This window comes from Neophocaena asiaeorientalis, unplaced genomic scaffold, assembly GCF_003031525.2.
Source record: "Neophocaena asiaeorientalis asiaeorientalis breed wild unplaced genomic scaffold, Neophocaena_asiaeorientalis_V1.1 scaffold171, whole genome shotgun sequence".
NCBI classification, from domain to species: domain Eukaryota; kingdom Metazoa; phylum Chordata; class Mammalia; order Artiodactyla; family Phocoenidae; genus Neophocaena; species Neophocaena asiaeorientalis.
This window is the reverse complement of record NW_020174013.1, coordinates 3,475,917-3,492,041: the sequence shown is the minus strand read 5'-3', so window position 1 is coordinate 3,492,041 and position 16,125 is coordinate 3,475,917. Positions and strand designations below refer to the sequence as shown.

General features: G+C 43.1%; 1 protein-coding gene across 3 annotated transcripts in view; it reads right to left on the bottom strand.

The window, feature by feature from the left end:
- The window catches only part of TMEM178A (transmembrane protein 178A), a 236,314-nt gene that overhangs the window by 167,172 nt on the left and 53,017 nt on the right, over positions 1-16,125 (bottom strand). The gene's annotated exons all lie outside the window — the stretch shown is intronic.

Below are 16,125 nucleotides of genomic sequence, written 5' to 3'. Positions count from 1 at the left end.
CCTGTTCACATGTCCACAGCCCACCTCTCTCTAGACTGAGAGATCAGAGTTCACAGCTTTAGAGGAAGGGCTAATTTTTGCCCCAATCCCCAGCCTAAGCACTGCTAAATTGGCAGCAAGTGCTCTGTCAATGCAAAGGAAGGGGCAGCTGGTGATCAACCTTTATCCTGGTGGCCCCCTCCCCCATTCCCAGAAACAAGAACCAGAACACTCTCCCCTCCCCCACTGCCTTGACAGGAAGCCAGGTTATCACGGTGGCTCAGGAGAGAATCAAAGTGACCTTTCTGAATCACACCTTTCTGTGATCGGGTGTCCACAGAAATGGTCTGTGACCTTCACAGTGATGTTTCCAACACTGAGGAAGTTCCAGGGGAAGTAAGTAAGTGGCTAGGGACAGAGTTGGCTCTATAAATAAGCAGCGTCAGAAACACCTGTACGGTATGACTTGCAAAGCAATGAGAAGTCTGCTGAAGAGCCCCATTCTTCCTCTACAAAAGAGCACTCTGGAGGATTAAGGCATTGTGTTTCCATGTAAAAGTGTAACCTGGGACTGGTTAACTTTCTACGCCTTTGCTTTTAAACTTTAGAGTCTTGGTTGCACAGGTCTGGCAGGAGGCCAGGGATCTGCATTTTTTATCAAGCCCACCTGCTGATGCTGGTACAGGTGGTCTGTGGCCCATACTTTGTAAAACTGTGTTGAGAGAATTCTGAATGATTGTCATATTAACATGGACTAACTGGTGATACCTGGATTCCAGGCCAGGCTTTGGCGCTCTGTGTGGGCAAGATAGTTTAATTCTCGGAGACTGAAGGCCTCAGGACCAGATGGTGACCGCTATAAATTTAGTTGGAGGCTGGTTTCTAAATTATGGCTCAAAAGCCTGCAAAGTATGAGGATTGGTCCACAGAGTCAAAGAGGGCAGGACTTCTGCAGCATGTCCTGAACACTCACTGAAGTTCTGTGGTGCAGAAAACCCCAGAGGCCCGAGAGGACCCTCTGACCTCAGGGCTGCAGTCCTGATATCCTACATCTTGGGGTACAAGAACTGAAGGAATAGATATATCTCCTTTCCTTGCCCTCAGCCATTTCCAAATGGGAAAAAGGAACAGGGAGAAAATGGATTTATTCAGTGCTCTATATGCCTTTATATCTTTTAAAGTCTCAAGTAGCCCTAGTATCATTAGTCCCATTTTGAAGATGAGAAAATTGAGGATTAAAGATGTTGCACAACATTGTACTTCAACTATACTTCAATAAAAAATATATTTAAAAGTAAGATATTGGATAACATGACTATTGAATGCTTGAGCTGAAATTTGAACTCCTGTCTACCAAAGTCCAAGTTCCATTTTCTTTTCACAAAACCATTCATAACTGAAAGTTATGCTGTGACCGTTCTGAGGGCCTAGATGTTTTGAGACCCTCAAAATACCCTCGCCTCTCCCTGACCTTCATCCATACCGGTTACCCACTCTATTTCAGAATCTCACCTCATCTTTGATCTTTATTCCATCCCTGGTCTGCAACCAATCTCTCAGTCCTGCTCATTTCTTATTACCATAAATTCTTTAGCCCCAGGGGTGAAATATCATCACCTCTCCTGGGCCCAGGAGGGCTTTTCTGATCCATAATTACTCCAGCCAATGACTTTAAGACCAGTGGGTCCTAGAGATCCCAGGATATCGCCAGAGGTTTCCACGGATTGAGAATCCTCAAATGCTTGAGAGGCATCAGTGTATTTACTGATCTGAGACCCCGCCCCTCAGTCCCAATCCCTGTATTCCCTATGCCCCACCCCCAGATCACTTCTCAAATCAGGGCAGAGATGCAGGAAACCTGGATCAGCTGTTGCCCTTCTATTAGGAGGAAATGCCGCCCCAAACCTCAACGTCCTAGTAACAGTGATTATTCTGGAATGCTGGGCACCCCCTAGTGGGAGTAACAGAGAGAAAAGACAGACTTTTGATGCTGTTCTCAATAACCCATCCACCCCCAGCTTCCTGCCCCTCAGCAGTCTTTGCCTTTGCGCCCATCTCACTGTTCTTGAAATGATTCATTCTTCCCATGATGACTGGGCCTTTTGCCCCATAAAACCCTCCCTGTCTTTACAGACATAATGAACTAAAATTAAGCAGAAGGCAACTCAGGCAGAACAGCAGGAAAAACTTCTTATAGTGAGAGCTCTTAAAACTCTAAAATTCCTTATAAGGCAAACTACGACCTAACTGCACTGGGAAAACAATAGAGAATATCTCGGAAAGATAATTTTGGAAGTGGGGCGGATGAGGGAAAGACTGCTTTCCTGATTTCGAAATATACGTTAGTACACACATTTGACCCCCTCAGCCTGAACTGAAGACTTACATTAATGCCCTGTACTATGTTTAATGCCCTGTGTTATGTCTTACCTCTTCTAAGGCCAAGGGAACACTCAGCATTTACCCATTTTGGAATAAACTGATAAAGCCCTGTCCTAGCAGAGGGGCAGCCCATCTGTGGACTGGGCGCTATAGACCGCTGTGGGACATTCTGAACATTTGTCACTATCACTCACTCTTTAAAGACCCTGGCCATAGCCCCCCTCCGCCCCATGACAGGGGATGAGCCCTATTACATTATAATCAATAAACCATTTTCTGAGTACCTACAATACACAAGGCTCAGGTAGACCTGATCTTATGCATTTTAAAGATCTGCCCACATCTAGTTTAGTCCTTTGTCCAAAAAAGGGCTTTAACAAAAAAGAGAGAGAGAGGGCTTCCCTGGTGGCTCAGTGGTTGAGAGTCCGCCTGCCGATGCAGGGGACACGGGTTCATGCCCCGGTCCGGGAAGATCCCACATGCTGCGGGAGAGGGAGTGGGCCCGTGAGCCATGGCCGCTGAGCCTGCGCGTCCGGAGCCTGTGCTCCACAGCGGGAGAGGCCACAACAGTGAGAGGCCCACGTACCATGAAAAAAAAAAAAAAAGAGAGAGAGAGCTAAAGTTTTCAAGTGCATGCATTAAGAATTCTTCTGGGCATATTCACAGTCCACATTTTAGTTAAATACCTCATCATTTGCTCACTGGGCAGGGGTCAGCCAATCTCATCCTGCAGCCCAATGCCTGTCCCTAGGGGATGTTATAATTGCATAGCATCTCACCTCTATGCTTTTGGCTGTTATGGTCTTACTTGTTCCTGGATTTGAGTCATCAACTCATTAGTGCCCATTCAAGTTAACCTTTCCTGATAAGTTCCCTGAAACCTTGCTCATAATGCTAGCAATTCCAGTGCAGAATTATCTCTGCTCTGGCTTCTGCCTCATCTTGAACCAAGTCGATTGGACAGTCTAATCTCCCAACGGCTTACGATGTTGATCTCTTTCAGCTTTTCTTTCAGAGCCATTTGATGATGTTCATCTCTCTGACAACCGAGAACTTTGGAAAAATCTCTCCCCTCGGGCATTTCCATTTTTGTGTCCTTGCAAACTCAGCAGAGGCCTTTCACGGGGAACCTCCGTGGGGGGTTAGAGGACACACTGGACCCCAGTTCACGGGACCTCTGGGAGGCAGAGAAAGGTCAAGGATGCTCCATGGTCAGCCTCTCGGGCCTAACAGCAGAAGCTGGGACTCCTTCCTGCATAACTTGGGCTTCAGTTAAAGGCATTTTTTAGTCTGGAGACCTTTGACCTCCACTCTGAATGGAACACTCAAAGGGTGAAGTAAGGTTCTCTGTTGGCAGGAAAGACACACTGATCTCTGGCCCTGGTGTGTCCACCAACCTGGAAAGACACCCAAACTGTGGTGAGTTAGCTGAGCCACCTAGAGTGCTACTTACTGTCAGAGTCAACCATTCCCCTTCATGTAAGCTGGCCTTGACTTTGGAAGAAAGGGTAGTGATGTGTTTATGTGCTCAGAGGAGAAAACACTATGGAGAGAGAATGAGAATTAAAAGGGATAAACCCAACTAGAGGCTGCTTTGGGTGACTGGCAAAGAAATCATAGAGAAGATCTGACAGAGATACAGGAACTTCCACTACTTCTGTCTCTATTTTAGAAGAAATAAAAAGTAAATCATAAATCTAAAGATGAAGGTGCATTCATCTGGGGAGAGGAACAAACAAGCTGTTACATTTCAAACAGATACTAGGGCTGCAAAAAATGAATACTTTTAACCTGCTAGTAGAGGGGCTTCTTTCCTGAAATTTATCATCGATTAGACACCAACACCAAAGAGAAGGTTACAAAAAATTCTTTTTCATGCAGGTTAAGAAGCATTAATTTGGGCTGTCTGTAGTTAGCTGGATTCCTAGTACTGGATGCTTTCCAAGAAGAAGAGAAAGGTGGGCAACCAGAGCAGTTATGCAAAATTCAGGTGTGCACTTTGTGGGTAAAGGTGAGGAGAGTGTGCTTCAGCTGGCCCAGAGCTGCACCAAACAGAAAGCAATGGTTATGGAGTTTGGGGGGGTGCCCAGCGGTGATGGGGTCCCTGGATCAGGCCTTGAGAGACCCAACATTGAGCCCCCATGGCAGTGCTTGTGGGCAGGGGGAGAGGTCTAAGCTGCCTGCCAGTACCTACGGCAAGTTTGATAGATATACATTAGCTGCTAATATCCCCAAGGGAAGGGAGTTACGTGCCAGCTGTAAACCTCCCAGGAAAGACAGGTGTGCAGCGCTTAGATGGCATTCAAGGAAACCAGGTGAGGGCTTGAACTCCGGCCAGAGAAGCAGGGTGTGTGACACCTGAGGGAGCTGAGTGGGAGTCATTAGGACTACACTCAGGCAGGGAAGAATGGGGTGTGGTATGCCCATGAAAGGTGGGTGTGAGCATTCCAGAGCCTCGATAATGTTTATGAAAGAAGCTTTGGTAAATATAGACTGTAAGTCATTCTGACTGTCCTCAAACGTTTTCTCCAGCTGAGCTTCTGGTTCTTTTAAAGCTACAACATAAGGACGTTCTCAATAAAGTTGAAGTTAAGAAACAGCCTCAGGGACTTCCCTGGCGGTCCAGTGGTTAAGACTCCGCTTCCACTGCAGGGGGTGAGGGTTCAATCCCTGGTCGGGCTGCATGGCCAAAAAAAATTAAAAACAAAACGAAAAAAAATAGCCACAGATTGGACGAGATGATAGCTATGTTTTGGAATCATAGTAGCTGAAGTTAAAGCAAGCGCTCCAGGTCTTCATCAACTTGACTTTCTTCCCCTCACTTCTAGGAAGGCTGTAAACCACTCTACTTTGTCCTTTTGACCCTTTATGTCCTGGGGTGCGCTGGAGCCAGTGTGTGCCACCTCCCAACCCCGTGTTCAGTTAACCTCATGGCAGCTCACAATCAGCCATGGTGGGAGTATTTATACTATGGAAATTGGCCAACACTACAAATCAGAGCTTTATGTTTGTTTCTGGAGAGCCAGTACACCATGTACTGTTGCTAAAAGTCCTTACATGGGAGAAGGGACAGTAAACTGAGGGGGAAGGATGTCCAGGGGTGGGGGGAGGGATGGTGAAGCCCAGAGTGTCCAGAGGGAAGCGGTAGATTGCCAGGATTGGGTCTGCCTGCCTCACAAATACCGCCCCCTGCAACACAAGCCTTGCATCCAATATTTCACCTGCTGTGTGTCTACGACACATGGAGATATTGCTTTCTGTTCACTGGGGCGGAGCAGGGTGAACTTGTTTTGAGGTTTCTGGTGCAGGTATAATAACGTAGGTACAGAATGTTTTTTTCTATTATGGATTTTAAAGTGTTTTCACGGAGATTCAATCCCACTTTTCCTCTTCCAACCTGCCCTGCCTCCTGGCTTCCCCGCCACCCCCTTCCAACAATACGTGCTCTCTCTCCTTCCCCTATATGTGCTTCCCACTGACCTTCGGATGCAACATCTTATCTACTATAAAAATATCCCTGAGCCAGATAATTATTACTCCCTCTAGAAGAGAGTTTTTTATTGTACATGTAAATCACCTGGAGAATCTTGTTAAAAAGCAGATTCAGGGCTTCCCTGGTGGTGCAGTGGTTGAGAGTCCGCCTGCTGATGCAGGGGACATGGGTTCGTGCCCCAGTCCGGGAAGATCCCACGTGCCACGGAGCGGCTGGGCCCGTGAGCCATGGCCACTGAGCCTGCGCGTCCGGAGCCTGTGCTCCGCAACTGGAGAGGCCACAACAGTGAGAGGCCCGTGTACCGCAAAAAAAAAACCAAACAGATTTGCATTGAGTAGGTCCAGCTTGGCCCTGAGATTCCTCATTTCTAACAAGCTCCCAGGTGATACTGACGCTGCGGGTCAGCAAATCTTTCTCTCAGTAGCAGAGCTGTCAGCTGGACACGTTAATCAACGTGTCTCCAACAGTTGTCTCGCCCTTCTACCGTTTCTACTTTAAGAAGTTCCACCTCCATTTCTGAAAGACGCAGTGCCTCCCAGGCTATTGGACCAGGAGGAGGATCATAACCCAGCAACCAAATCTATATGCCAGGCGGGTTGGATTCTCTTTCAAGAATCTGAGCTAGAATGCTGTCCTAGCCTGGGTTCCCCCACAAAGCAGAGCCTGAGACAGAAGTTGGCACATAGCAATTTATGTGAGAATCCCACAGAATAAGAGGGCAGGATATGGGGAGCAAAAGAAGGAAGGAATAAAAAGCAGTACTAGGATGTATTTGTTCTTGAACTGATCCTGGCAAGGCGCAACAGGCACTCGGTCCCATGCGACGTGCCAGTGGGCCTTCTGCTATGCATCTCATTACTATCTCAAGCATTTATATGGCCTTTCCTTTATGAAATTACTGATTAAATGCTTGGTAACCCTTTACTTTCCAGTTTTCAAATAATTACTTGGCTCCCTAGAATGGTTAGTCACCAATAAATTCTATTTTATATGATTATGAACTCATGGATTGAAATATATTTAATGCACTTCAACCCACTGCAGTTATTATTCTAATGGGTGCTCAAATTATCCCATCTTTGGTCAGTGGAAGCTTATTCCTGTTGGTTCCTGAGTTTTTTGATACAACCCCAGAAGTCTTTTATGGCTTCCTTCTCTTCTGGTATGATAAGATATCCAATAGAACCTTCTGTGATGATGGTAATGCTCTGTATCTGAACTCTATGATGCTTTAGCCACTAGCCACATGTAGCTATTAACTACTTGAAATGTAGTTAATGCAACTGAGGAACTGAATTTTCAACTTCATTTAACCATTGATTGATTTTATTTTAAATAGCCGCGTGTTGCCAATTGCCACCATATTGGCCAACACTATTCTATTTTGTAACAAATGAAGAAACTTAGGTACAGAGAAGCAGTGGGATTTGTCTGTGATGTAATTCAATCCTTATCATTAGAATAGTGCAGGGAATGACTGCCGCTAAATAATCTGGGAAACGTTTAAAATACTGATTTCTGAGCCTCACCCTCAGATATTCTGATTTATTATGTATGAGGTGGTGCTCAAGAATCCGTTGTTTTAAAAGTTGTTATTTTAATATTACCATGCGGGGACTTTCCTGGTGGCGCAGTGGTTAAGAATCCACCTGCCAATGCAGGGGACACAGGCTCGAGCCCTGGAAGATCCCACAAGCCATGGAGCAACTGAGCCTGTGTGCCACAACTACTGAGCCTATGTGCCACAACTACTGAAGCCCTCATGCCTAGAGCCCGTGCTCTGCAACAAGAGAAGCCACGGCAATGAGAAGCCCACACACCACAACGGAGACCCGACACAGCCAAAAATAAATAAATAATAAATAAATAATTAAAATGTTACCTTGTGATTCTGATGAGCAGCTAGGTTGCAGAATGATTATATTAGATTACTGGAATGTAGTATTTATGTTACAGCTATGGTTCATTGAAGATCATTCCAGTGAATCAACTGTACATCTTTAACTCCTTGTGGTAAGTTTCTGAAGTCAGAGGATCCATAACGTTCTGCTAGTTATGGGATTAAGAGCTACAGGTGCTTACAGAGGCTTTCCTCTCTCTGGCTTCAGTACAGGTCTCTGGCCTTAGTCTGTTTTCCCTGCTATAACAAACATACCATGGACTGAGTAGCTTATAAACAGTAGAAATTTATTTCTCACAATTCTGGAGGCTGAGAAGTCCAAGATCAAGGCACCGGCTGATTCAGTGTCTGGTGAGAGTCCGCTTCTTATACACCATCTTTTCACTGAGGCCTCTTTTATAAGGGCACTAATCTCATTCGTGAGGGTTCTGCCCTCATGACCTAATCACCTCTCAAAGACCCCCACCTTCTAATACCATCACCTTGTGGCGTAAGAGTTCAACATATGAACTGGGGGAACAGAAACATTCAGATCATAGCATGGCCTGCATTCATCCATAATTTTAAAAGACACAAAGCCAGGCCAAGGGTGGACAGCCTTCACCCTCAGACCAGCCTTCCTAACCCACTGCACCTTCTGTGTATGTCGAGAATTGTGAAAGATCTAAGATTTTACCCTGTTTACACAATAACCAGTTAGCTGCCACAGATTCATGGATGCTGGTAGAAGACCCGAGACTCCTGGGCCAAAGACAAAGGACTTCATTACATTCTACACACAGAGCAACATGAGATTCATGTTCATGTCATTTCCCCTTGCCCTCCTCCAATCCCAAGGGGGTGACAGGGTAGCCCATGTGGATACCACACACACAGTGGGTTTCCAACACAGCTGAAGAACCCCAGTCTTTTATAATGGGCTGCCCAAATTTGAACTTGCCCAACTTTGAACTTGCCCAACTTTGCCCCAGAGGGAGACACTGTCTTTATTATAAAGTACAGAAAACAAAGCTTCCTTCTGCTCCAGAGGGAAGATATCTCTATCTGCCAAGGCTGTTCAATATAAAAATACCCCTGAAAAGACAGTCTCAACAAAAGGCTGCCAATGTCTTTGCTTGAAGACATGCAGAAACATGAAAGACCCATGGAGAATAGTCTCCCCACAGTGTACACCCCAGGGCTCTATTCCTGGTCCATCTTCAGCACAGTGAACCTGAACCAAGACTAAAGTACCTAGACAGAGACCCTCTATGTTCTCCCAGCTAGGATGATTTTGCATATGGCTCTGTCCCCTAGCAGGAGGTCGTAATGCATAGAAGAGCAGCCTCTAAAGTCACACCATCTGGGTTCGCATCTCAGCTATGCCACTTATTAGCTGTATGTCATTGAGAACTTTATTTAACCTCTCCATGCCTCAATCTCGTCATCTATAAAATGGGAATATAATAACACCTACCTTGAGGTTATTATAACAATTACATGAGATTACCGAATTATTATAAAGATTACATGACATTGTAAAGATTACATGTAAAGTATTTAATACAAGTTTCAGAGCGAGTCCTCTGTAAATATTAGCCATTGCTACTATCATTCTTTTATTATTCATGCATTCTCATGACTTTTCCTACCACGGTAGACCTACTTGCTCATACAGAGCTCCAACACTCACTGGCTTTTTTGGGTTTAGCTAAAATGTCCAATTCTGACCTGTGTCCTCCCACTGCAACCTGAGAGCCAGTGTGACACTCTGTTGGGTTTGCTCTTTTCTAGCATGGGCACACTATGGCCTAATTAGCCAAATACAACCTGCCACCTGTTTTTTTTAATAGTATTTTTGGAACACAGTCACATCTGGTCATTTACATATTGTCTATGGCTGCTTTAGAGCAACAACAGAGTTGAATAGTAAAGACTAAAATATTTACTATTTGGTCCTTTAAAGAAAAAGTTTGCCAATCCTTGCCCTCTTCTATTCACAGCCTGTAAACCAACCCCATGTAACAATCTTGGGGTTATTGATCACCAAGGGGACCAGGTAAGGGTGGAGAAGAATCACTACTAGCTCTCTTCATTTGAAAAACAACTCCAAAGTACTGTCAGTAGAGAAGGCATCAATTTAACCTTTTAAGAGCAGTGTTTTATATTATCCTTCTCTGAATTGGACTATTTACATACTTCATCATTTGGCTAATATCCATCCAGCAAGCAAAACGTTAATAAACTTTCTTTGTGTAAAGTTATTGGCTTAAAAACAGAAGACTATTTCTAAAGGAAACTTCCTTTGATTAAAGGATTTTATCAAAGAGGACTCTAAAAATAAATTAGCCTTTCAAATAAGAGTAAATATAGAAAGAATTTATCACTTTCATTTTCTCCACAAATACCTTTGACATGTTAATAACCGCCTAATGAAGACAGACATTAGATGAATATTTATGATGGCCATGGTTGATGAATATGATCCATGAACTATGCTTTGAATACTGGATTTCAGAACAAAGTCATAAGATACAGTTAGTCATCATAATTGAATATGTATTGAATGACCACTTTATATCAGGCCCTGAACCCACATAGAACTTTCAACCTCCTTTGTGCAATACTTTTTCAGGGCAGAGAGACAGAAAGTTACTTGAGAAGTCCAACTCTGACCAAATAACAACATAGATGCTTTTATCATGTTCAGAGGGCAGGCTTCAACAGCCTTCTGAAAGCAGCCCCAAACCCAAAAGTGCAAAAAGCATGAGTGGGGAGGGAGCGTTTGGTAATTCGTGTTTTTTTGTAATGAAAACACTATAATATTTTAGAAATTTTAGAGAAAAACTCCCTTTCTCCCTGTACCCTAGTACATTTGCTTTTTTGTGTGTACATTTTTGTGTACTCCCATTTAGACTTCATCCAAATGCATCCATCCACATGTTCACATACTCTGAGAGTTTATCCTGATAAAAACAATTTTTAAAATGTGTACAGAGGTTTATCCACAACATATTCATCACAGAGGAATCAATAGCATCATGTATTAGAGCTGCAAGTGGCTCTCAAAACTTGCTATACATTGGCACCACTTGGGAAGTTTTGTTTTTTTTTTAGATACTAACATTCTGGGCCCCCCTGCCAAACATCCTGATTTAATTAGGCTGAGGTGGGATCAAGGGTTGGGTATTATTTTAAAGCTCCCCCAGGTAATTCTATAATGCAGCCAGGCTGAGAGCCATTGACTGAGCCCAGTACCTTAATTTTACAGGTCAAATACTGAGTTCTGGGGGTGTACTTCAAACATGCTGCCTTTTCCCCGCCCTGGATCCCTGGAAACTACAGCAAATAAACAGCCTCTATGAAAAGGAATATACTCAAAGCATTCCTTGGGTGGGCAGGTTGGATGTACTCCAGGGTTCTGTGCATAAGGATTTAGCCCTTGCAAAGCATAGAACAAAACTTTCTTGAAATATTCAAGATCTATAAATAGAGGGTCTGGTATCATCCCTTAATTAGAGCTGCACCTTTGACTTAGTTAGAATATATTGTCCAAATGTTTGGGATTGTGTTCTCTCAGCCATCCACTCCTCAGCTGAACATTCAACAGAATGATGACCAATATTTAGAATTCTCCTGAGAGCGTAGGCTACAAAACTGAAGCTTCCGCTCTTCTCTTTTCCATGTGGTTGAAATTTAAAGTGCTTCTGTGTCGTCTCTCCCTTTGGGAATATCCTCTGGAACTGGAGATTAATCATTATGCAAATATTAAATACTTTGAAAGTTCAAGAAAGGTAGGGAATTTGTTTAAGCAATCCTGTTATTGTAGTTTAAATGAGAGATAACAAACAGCAGTTGTGATGTGACCTGCATTCAAATTCTGTACAGTTTATGTGATTTCAAATTATATTTAATTCTTCTTTGAGATTTATATGTACCCTTGCCAAAACTTCTGGATTCCCATAAATCTCCAGATACATTGTCCCTCACCCAGTCTGTTTGCACTTCCTCCCAGACCTAAAGGCTGTTCTGGGAAAAGACAGATTAAAACATTTCTCTCTTGGAATGTTAGTTTGACTGAGATGTTATTTAGATTTTTAAAATAGCCTAAATGCCTGGGATGATCTGAAAGGAAATGCTGCCGAGTGTAATGTTGCCTAATAAATAGGGCAAGTCATGCTCACTCAGGCACAGCCCAGAGGCAAAAACAGTCTTCACTCTTATCCTGAAGGTCAAAACTCCTTGGGTTCGCTTGTCATATTTTCTCCGTGTCCTCACGGGTTTCTAAACAACAGACTGCTAGTTAATAATTCTTTATATTAAACTTCCCCTGTTCAAATCACTGGGTGGTTTCTCTCTCTTGATCTGACCCATACTGATACCAGGCCCTTGCTAGACACTGAGTTCCCCAAGAGCAAATGAAGAGCTGCACGGCTGGGACTGGGGTGAGGTAAGCAAGGCACATAGGTTCATGGCCTTGCAGGGCTGTTCAAGTGCAGGGTGGGCACCTGAGGGTGGGCACCTCCTATAATGCTGGGCCCTAGGTCACTTGTTTGCCTCTCCCTAGTCCAGGCCCTGCTTTTTTTCCTTTCCTTGCCTTTTCTATTCTTTTTTTTTTTTCCAGAGCTTAGTCTAACATATTCCAGAGAATTCTAGTTAGTACTTGTTATCAACTGAATGTTTGTGTGTCCCCTCCCCAGTACACATATTGAAGCCCTAACCGCCAATGTGATGGTATTTGGAGATGGGGTCTTTGGGAAGTAATTAGGTTTAGAGGAGGTCATGAGAGTGGGGCCCTCATTTGGGGATTAATGACCTTATAAGAAGAGGAAGACAGAGAGAGAGCTCTCTCTCCACATGCATTCGCCAAGGAAAGGCCATGTGAGCACAGAGAGAGGCCAGGAAGTGGGTCCTCACCAGGAACTGAATCTATTAGCAACTTGATCTTAGACTTCCCAGTCTCCAAGACTATGAGAAATAAATGTCTATTGTTTCAGCCATCCAGTGATGGTATTTTGCTATGGCAGCCTGAGCTAAGACAGTGCTCAATTAGCATTTAGTGAAAGGCTGAATTACTTTTCCCTTTCAGAATCATTTCTCTAATTCAGCTTAAGAAAACAGTTGAATCTAGAAGCAGTACAGGGTGATGTTCAAAACTTAGACTCTGAAGTCTTGTAGACCCAGGGTAAAACCTACCACAGCCCTGATCCAGTTATTCTCTGTGCCTCAGTTTCTTTAGCTGTAAAGTAGACATAATAATACCTACCTGATGGAGTTGTGGAAAGGATTAAATAAGATTATGCATGTAAAAGACTTAGCTCAATGCCCTCAAATATCAGCTTGTAGTGTTTATAGTAAGCTAAAGTTACTCCCCATCAAATTAACCAAAACTCCCCTTACTCTGAGTCACAAAATGATGAAATTAAAAACCAAAATTCAGTATGTCAGTAAGTAGTCTTTCAGAGAGGGTCTAAAATCACAAAAGTTGAACATTGCCTCTCTGTGCTCCAAGAGCCAAACAAAAGCCAAAGTAAACAAAGTTTAGGAAGGAACGTAAAAAACAGAGCAATGGCATCAGTCGCTTTTCCCATAAGAGAGAGACTGGTTTAGAGTAAATATTCAGTCGGTTCTTTTTTTATGTTTCCCTTTCAAAAAGTTGAAACTTTATTCAAATTCAATTCAATGAGGATATTTAGTGCTTCTTCCATGTTCCAGGAATTATGCTAGTTAGTAAAGATTCAAAAATAAGATATCCTTGCTCTCCAGCAGCTGAAGGTCTTGAGGTACAGAGATAAGTATGTAAACAAAGCAAAGGTTATTTTGAGTAACGGTTACTCTGAGGTGAAGGTCACGGGTTCTGCAGGAGAGAAAGAGGGACCTGGCAAGGTCAGAAAATCGCTCCCAGAGAAGAAAAAGGTAGTATTTGTATTGCTATTGCCCTGCAGAAGTGGAAAGGGAAAAATGGAAGGCATGACTCGCATTTTTCAAGTGACTAGAGGAAGATGGTGTTTTGTCTGCGATGTGACTGACAAGGCTGTAATTTCCAAAATATACATACAGCTCAATAACAAGAAAAAACAAACAACCCAGTCAAAAACATGGGCAGAAGACCTAAACAGGCATTTCTCCAAAGAAGACATACAGATGGCCTATAGGCACGTGAAAAGAAGCTCAGCTTTGTAAATTGGTGCAGCCACTATGGAAAACAGTATGGATATTCCTTAAAAAACTAAAAAATAGAGTTACCATATGATCCAGCAATCCCACTTCTGGACATATCCAGAGAAAGCTCTAATTTGAAAAGATACATGCACCTCAATGTTCATAGCAGCAGTAGTAACACTAGCCAAGACACAGAAGCAACCTAAGTGTCCATCAACAGATGAATGGATAAACAAGATGTGGTATACACATACATAAATATATATATATGTATATATACACAATGGGATATTACTCAGCCATAAAAAAGAATGAAATAATGCCATTTGCCTCAACATGGATGGATCTAGAGATTATCATACTAAGTGAAGTAAGTCAGGAAGAGAAAAACAAATATCATATGATATCACTTATATGTGGAATCTTAAAAAATGATACAAATGAACTTATTTATAAAACAGAAACAGACTCACAGACATAGAAAACAAGCTTATGGTTACCAAAGCAGAAAGGGGGTGGGGGAGGGATAAATTAGGAGTTTGGGATTAGCAAATACAAACTACTATACAAAACAGACAAACAACAAAGTCCTACTGTATAGTACAGGGAAATATATTAAATATTCTGTAATAAAACATAGTGGAAAAGATATGAAAAAGAGTATATATACATACATAACTGAATCATTTTGCTGTATACCAGAAACTAACACAACACTGTAAATCAACTTTACTTCAATTAAAAAGCAATTATCTGAAACCTGTTGTTAGAGTATTTGTTCATTCTGAACTAATGATATTGACAATGATAGCTGCCACTTATTAAGTACTTACAATATACTAGGCACTTTGTATGCCTTAATTCATTTCAATCCTTTCCCAAACCCTGGAAGGTCAGAATTATTATTACCATTTTACAGCTACAGGAACTGAGGCTCTGTGAGATTAGGTAACTCTCAGCCAGAGTAATAGAGCAAAGACCACCACCTTCCCCAGCTCTGCTCTTGGCCTCCTGCTGTTGCCTTTGTCCAATTTCTAATAATCTCTGCTTGTATACAAAATCACACAGGGCCCATAGAGCATTTCTAAACCTAAGCAAACATGGCCTAAATGTCTTCATGAAACACTGGCTATTACATAGGCCAGATTCAACCAGCTTTTATTTACAACTGAAAATTATATTTTAACAGAAAAATAGACGTGCTACCCAAACCCAATCAACTTATTATATCACATCTCTAAAACAGGTCTACCAGGTTATTAATTGCAGCCACAAAGAACAACACAAGAAAATGTTCTTGGATTTATACCATCCTCAGCCCAATAAGTAAGGCTTCCAGCACATAGCCTAACACACTATTCTGTCTCCTTCCCTTCCTCTGGTACAAGTTGTAGAAATGAAATGGTGAGCTGTGCAGGCAGATCAGGAGAGAACAGCTGGAAAGCAAGGCATCCAAAAACAACAGGATAGAGAATTACAGGCTTATCACCCACAGGCGTGGCTCACAGTCCTCTCCAAACCACCTCTTGAGAGACACAACTGCCAGTTATGGTTTCACCCAGGAACTGGCCTTGGCCCAGAGCATTTCATTCACTTGGCCAGGGACACTACACACCTAAGAGGTCATTCCCAGCCAGTAGATATGCTCTCCATGGTCCCTTTAATCAAGCCCTGTATTGATGTTGGAGATAAGCTCATTAAAAGTAACCAAAGGACAGAATTGGGAACCATGCAAGTAGGATAGGAAGAGTAAGCTACATAAAATGGAAGCCCTTGGAACAATTATATGAAGAGCCCCAGGGAATGATTTTGAGGTGGAGGTTAGAGGGAAACAGGATATGTATATTGTGACATGTCTACTTAGATTCTGGCACTCCAAAAAGAGAATTTATGACATTTGAACACACATTTCCTAGTTTGGGAAGGAATAATAGTGAGATGAGATTACTATATGCTGAGCACTTTGCCCAGTACCTAGGAAGCACTCAATAAAAAAGAGCTGCCACTACTATTATCATTAAAAATTTGCTCCTGGGCTTCCCTGGTGGCGCAGTGGTTGAGAGTCCGCCTGCTGATGCAGGGGACACAGGCTCGTGCCCCGGTCTGGGAAGATCCCACATGCCACGGAGTGGCTGGGCCCGTGGGCCATGGCTGCTGAGCCTGCGCGTCCGGAGCCTGAGCTCCGCAACGGGAGAGGCCACAACAGTGAGAGGCCCGCGTACCGCAAAAA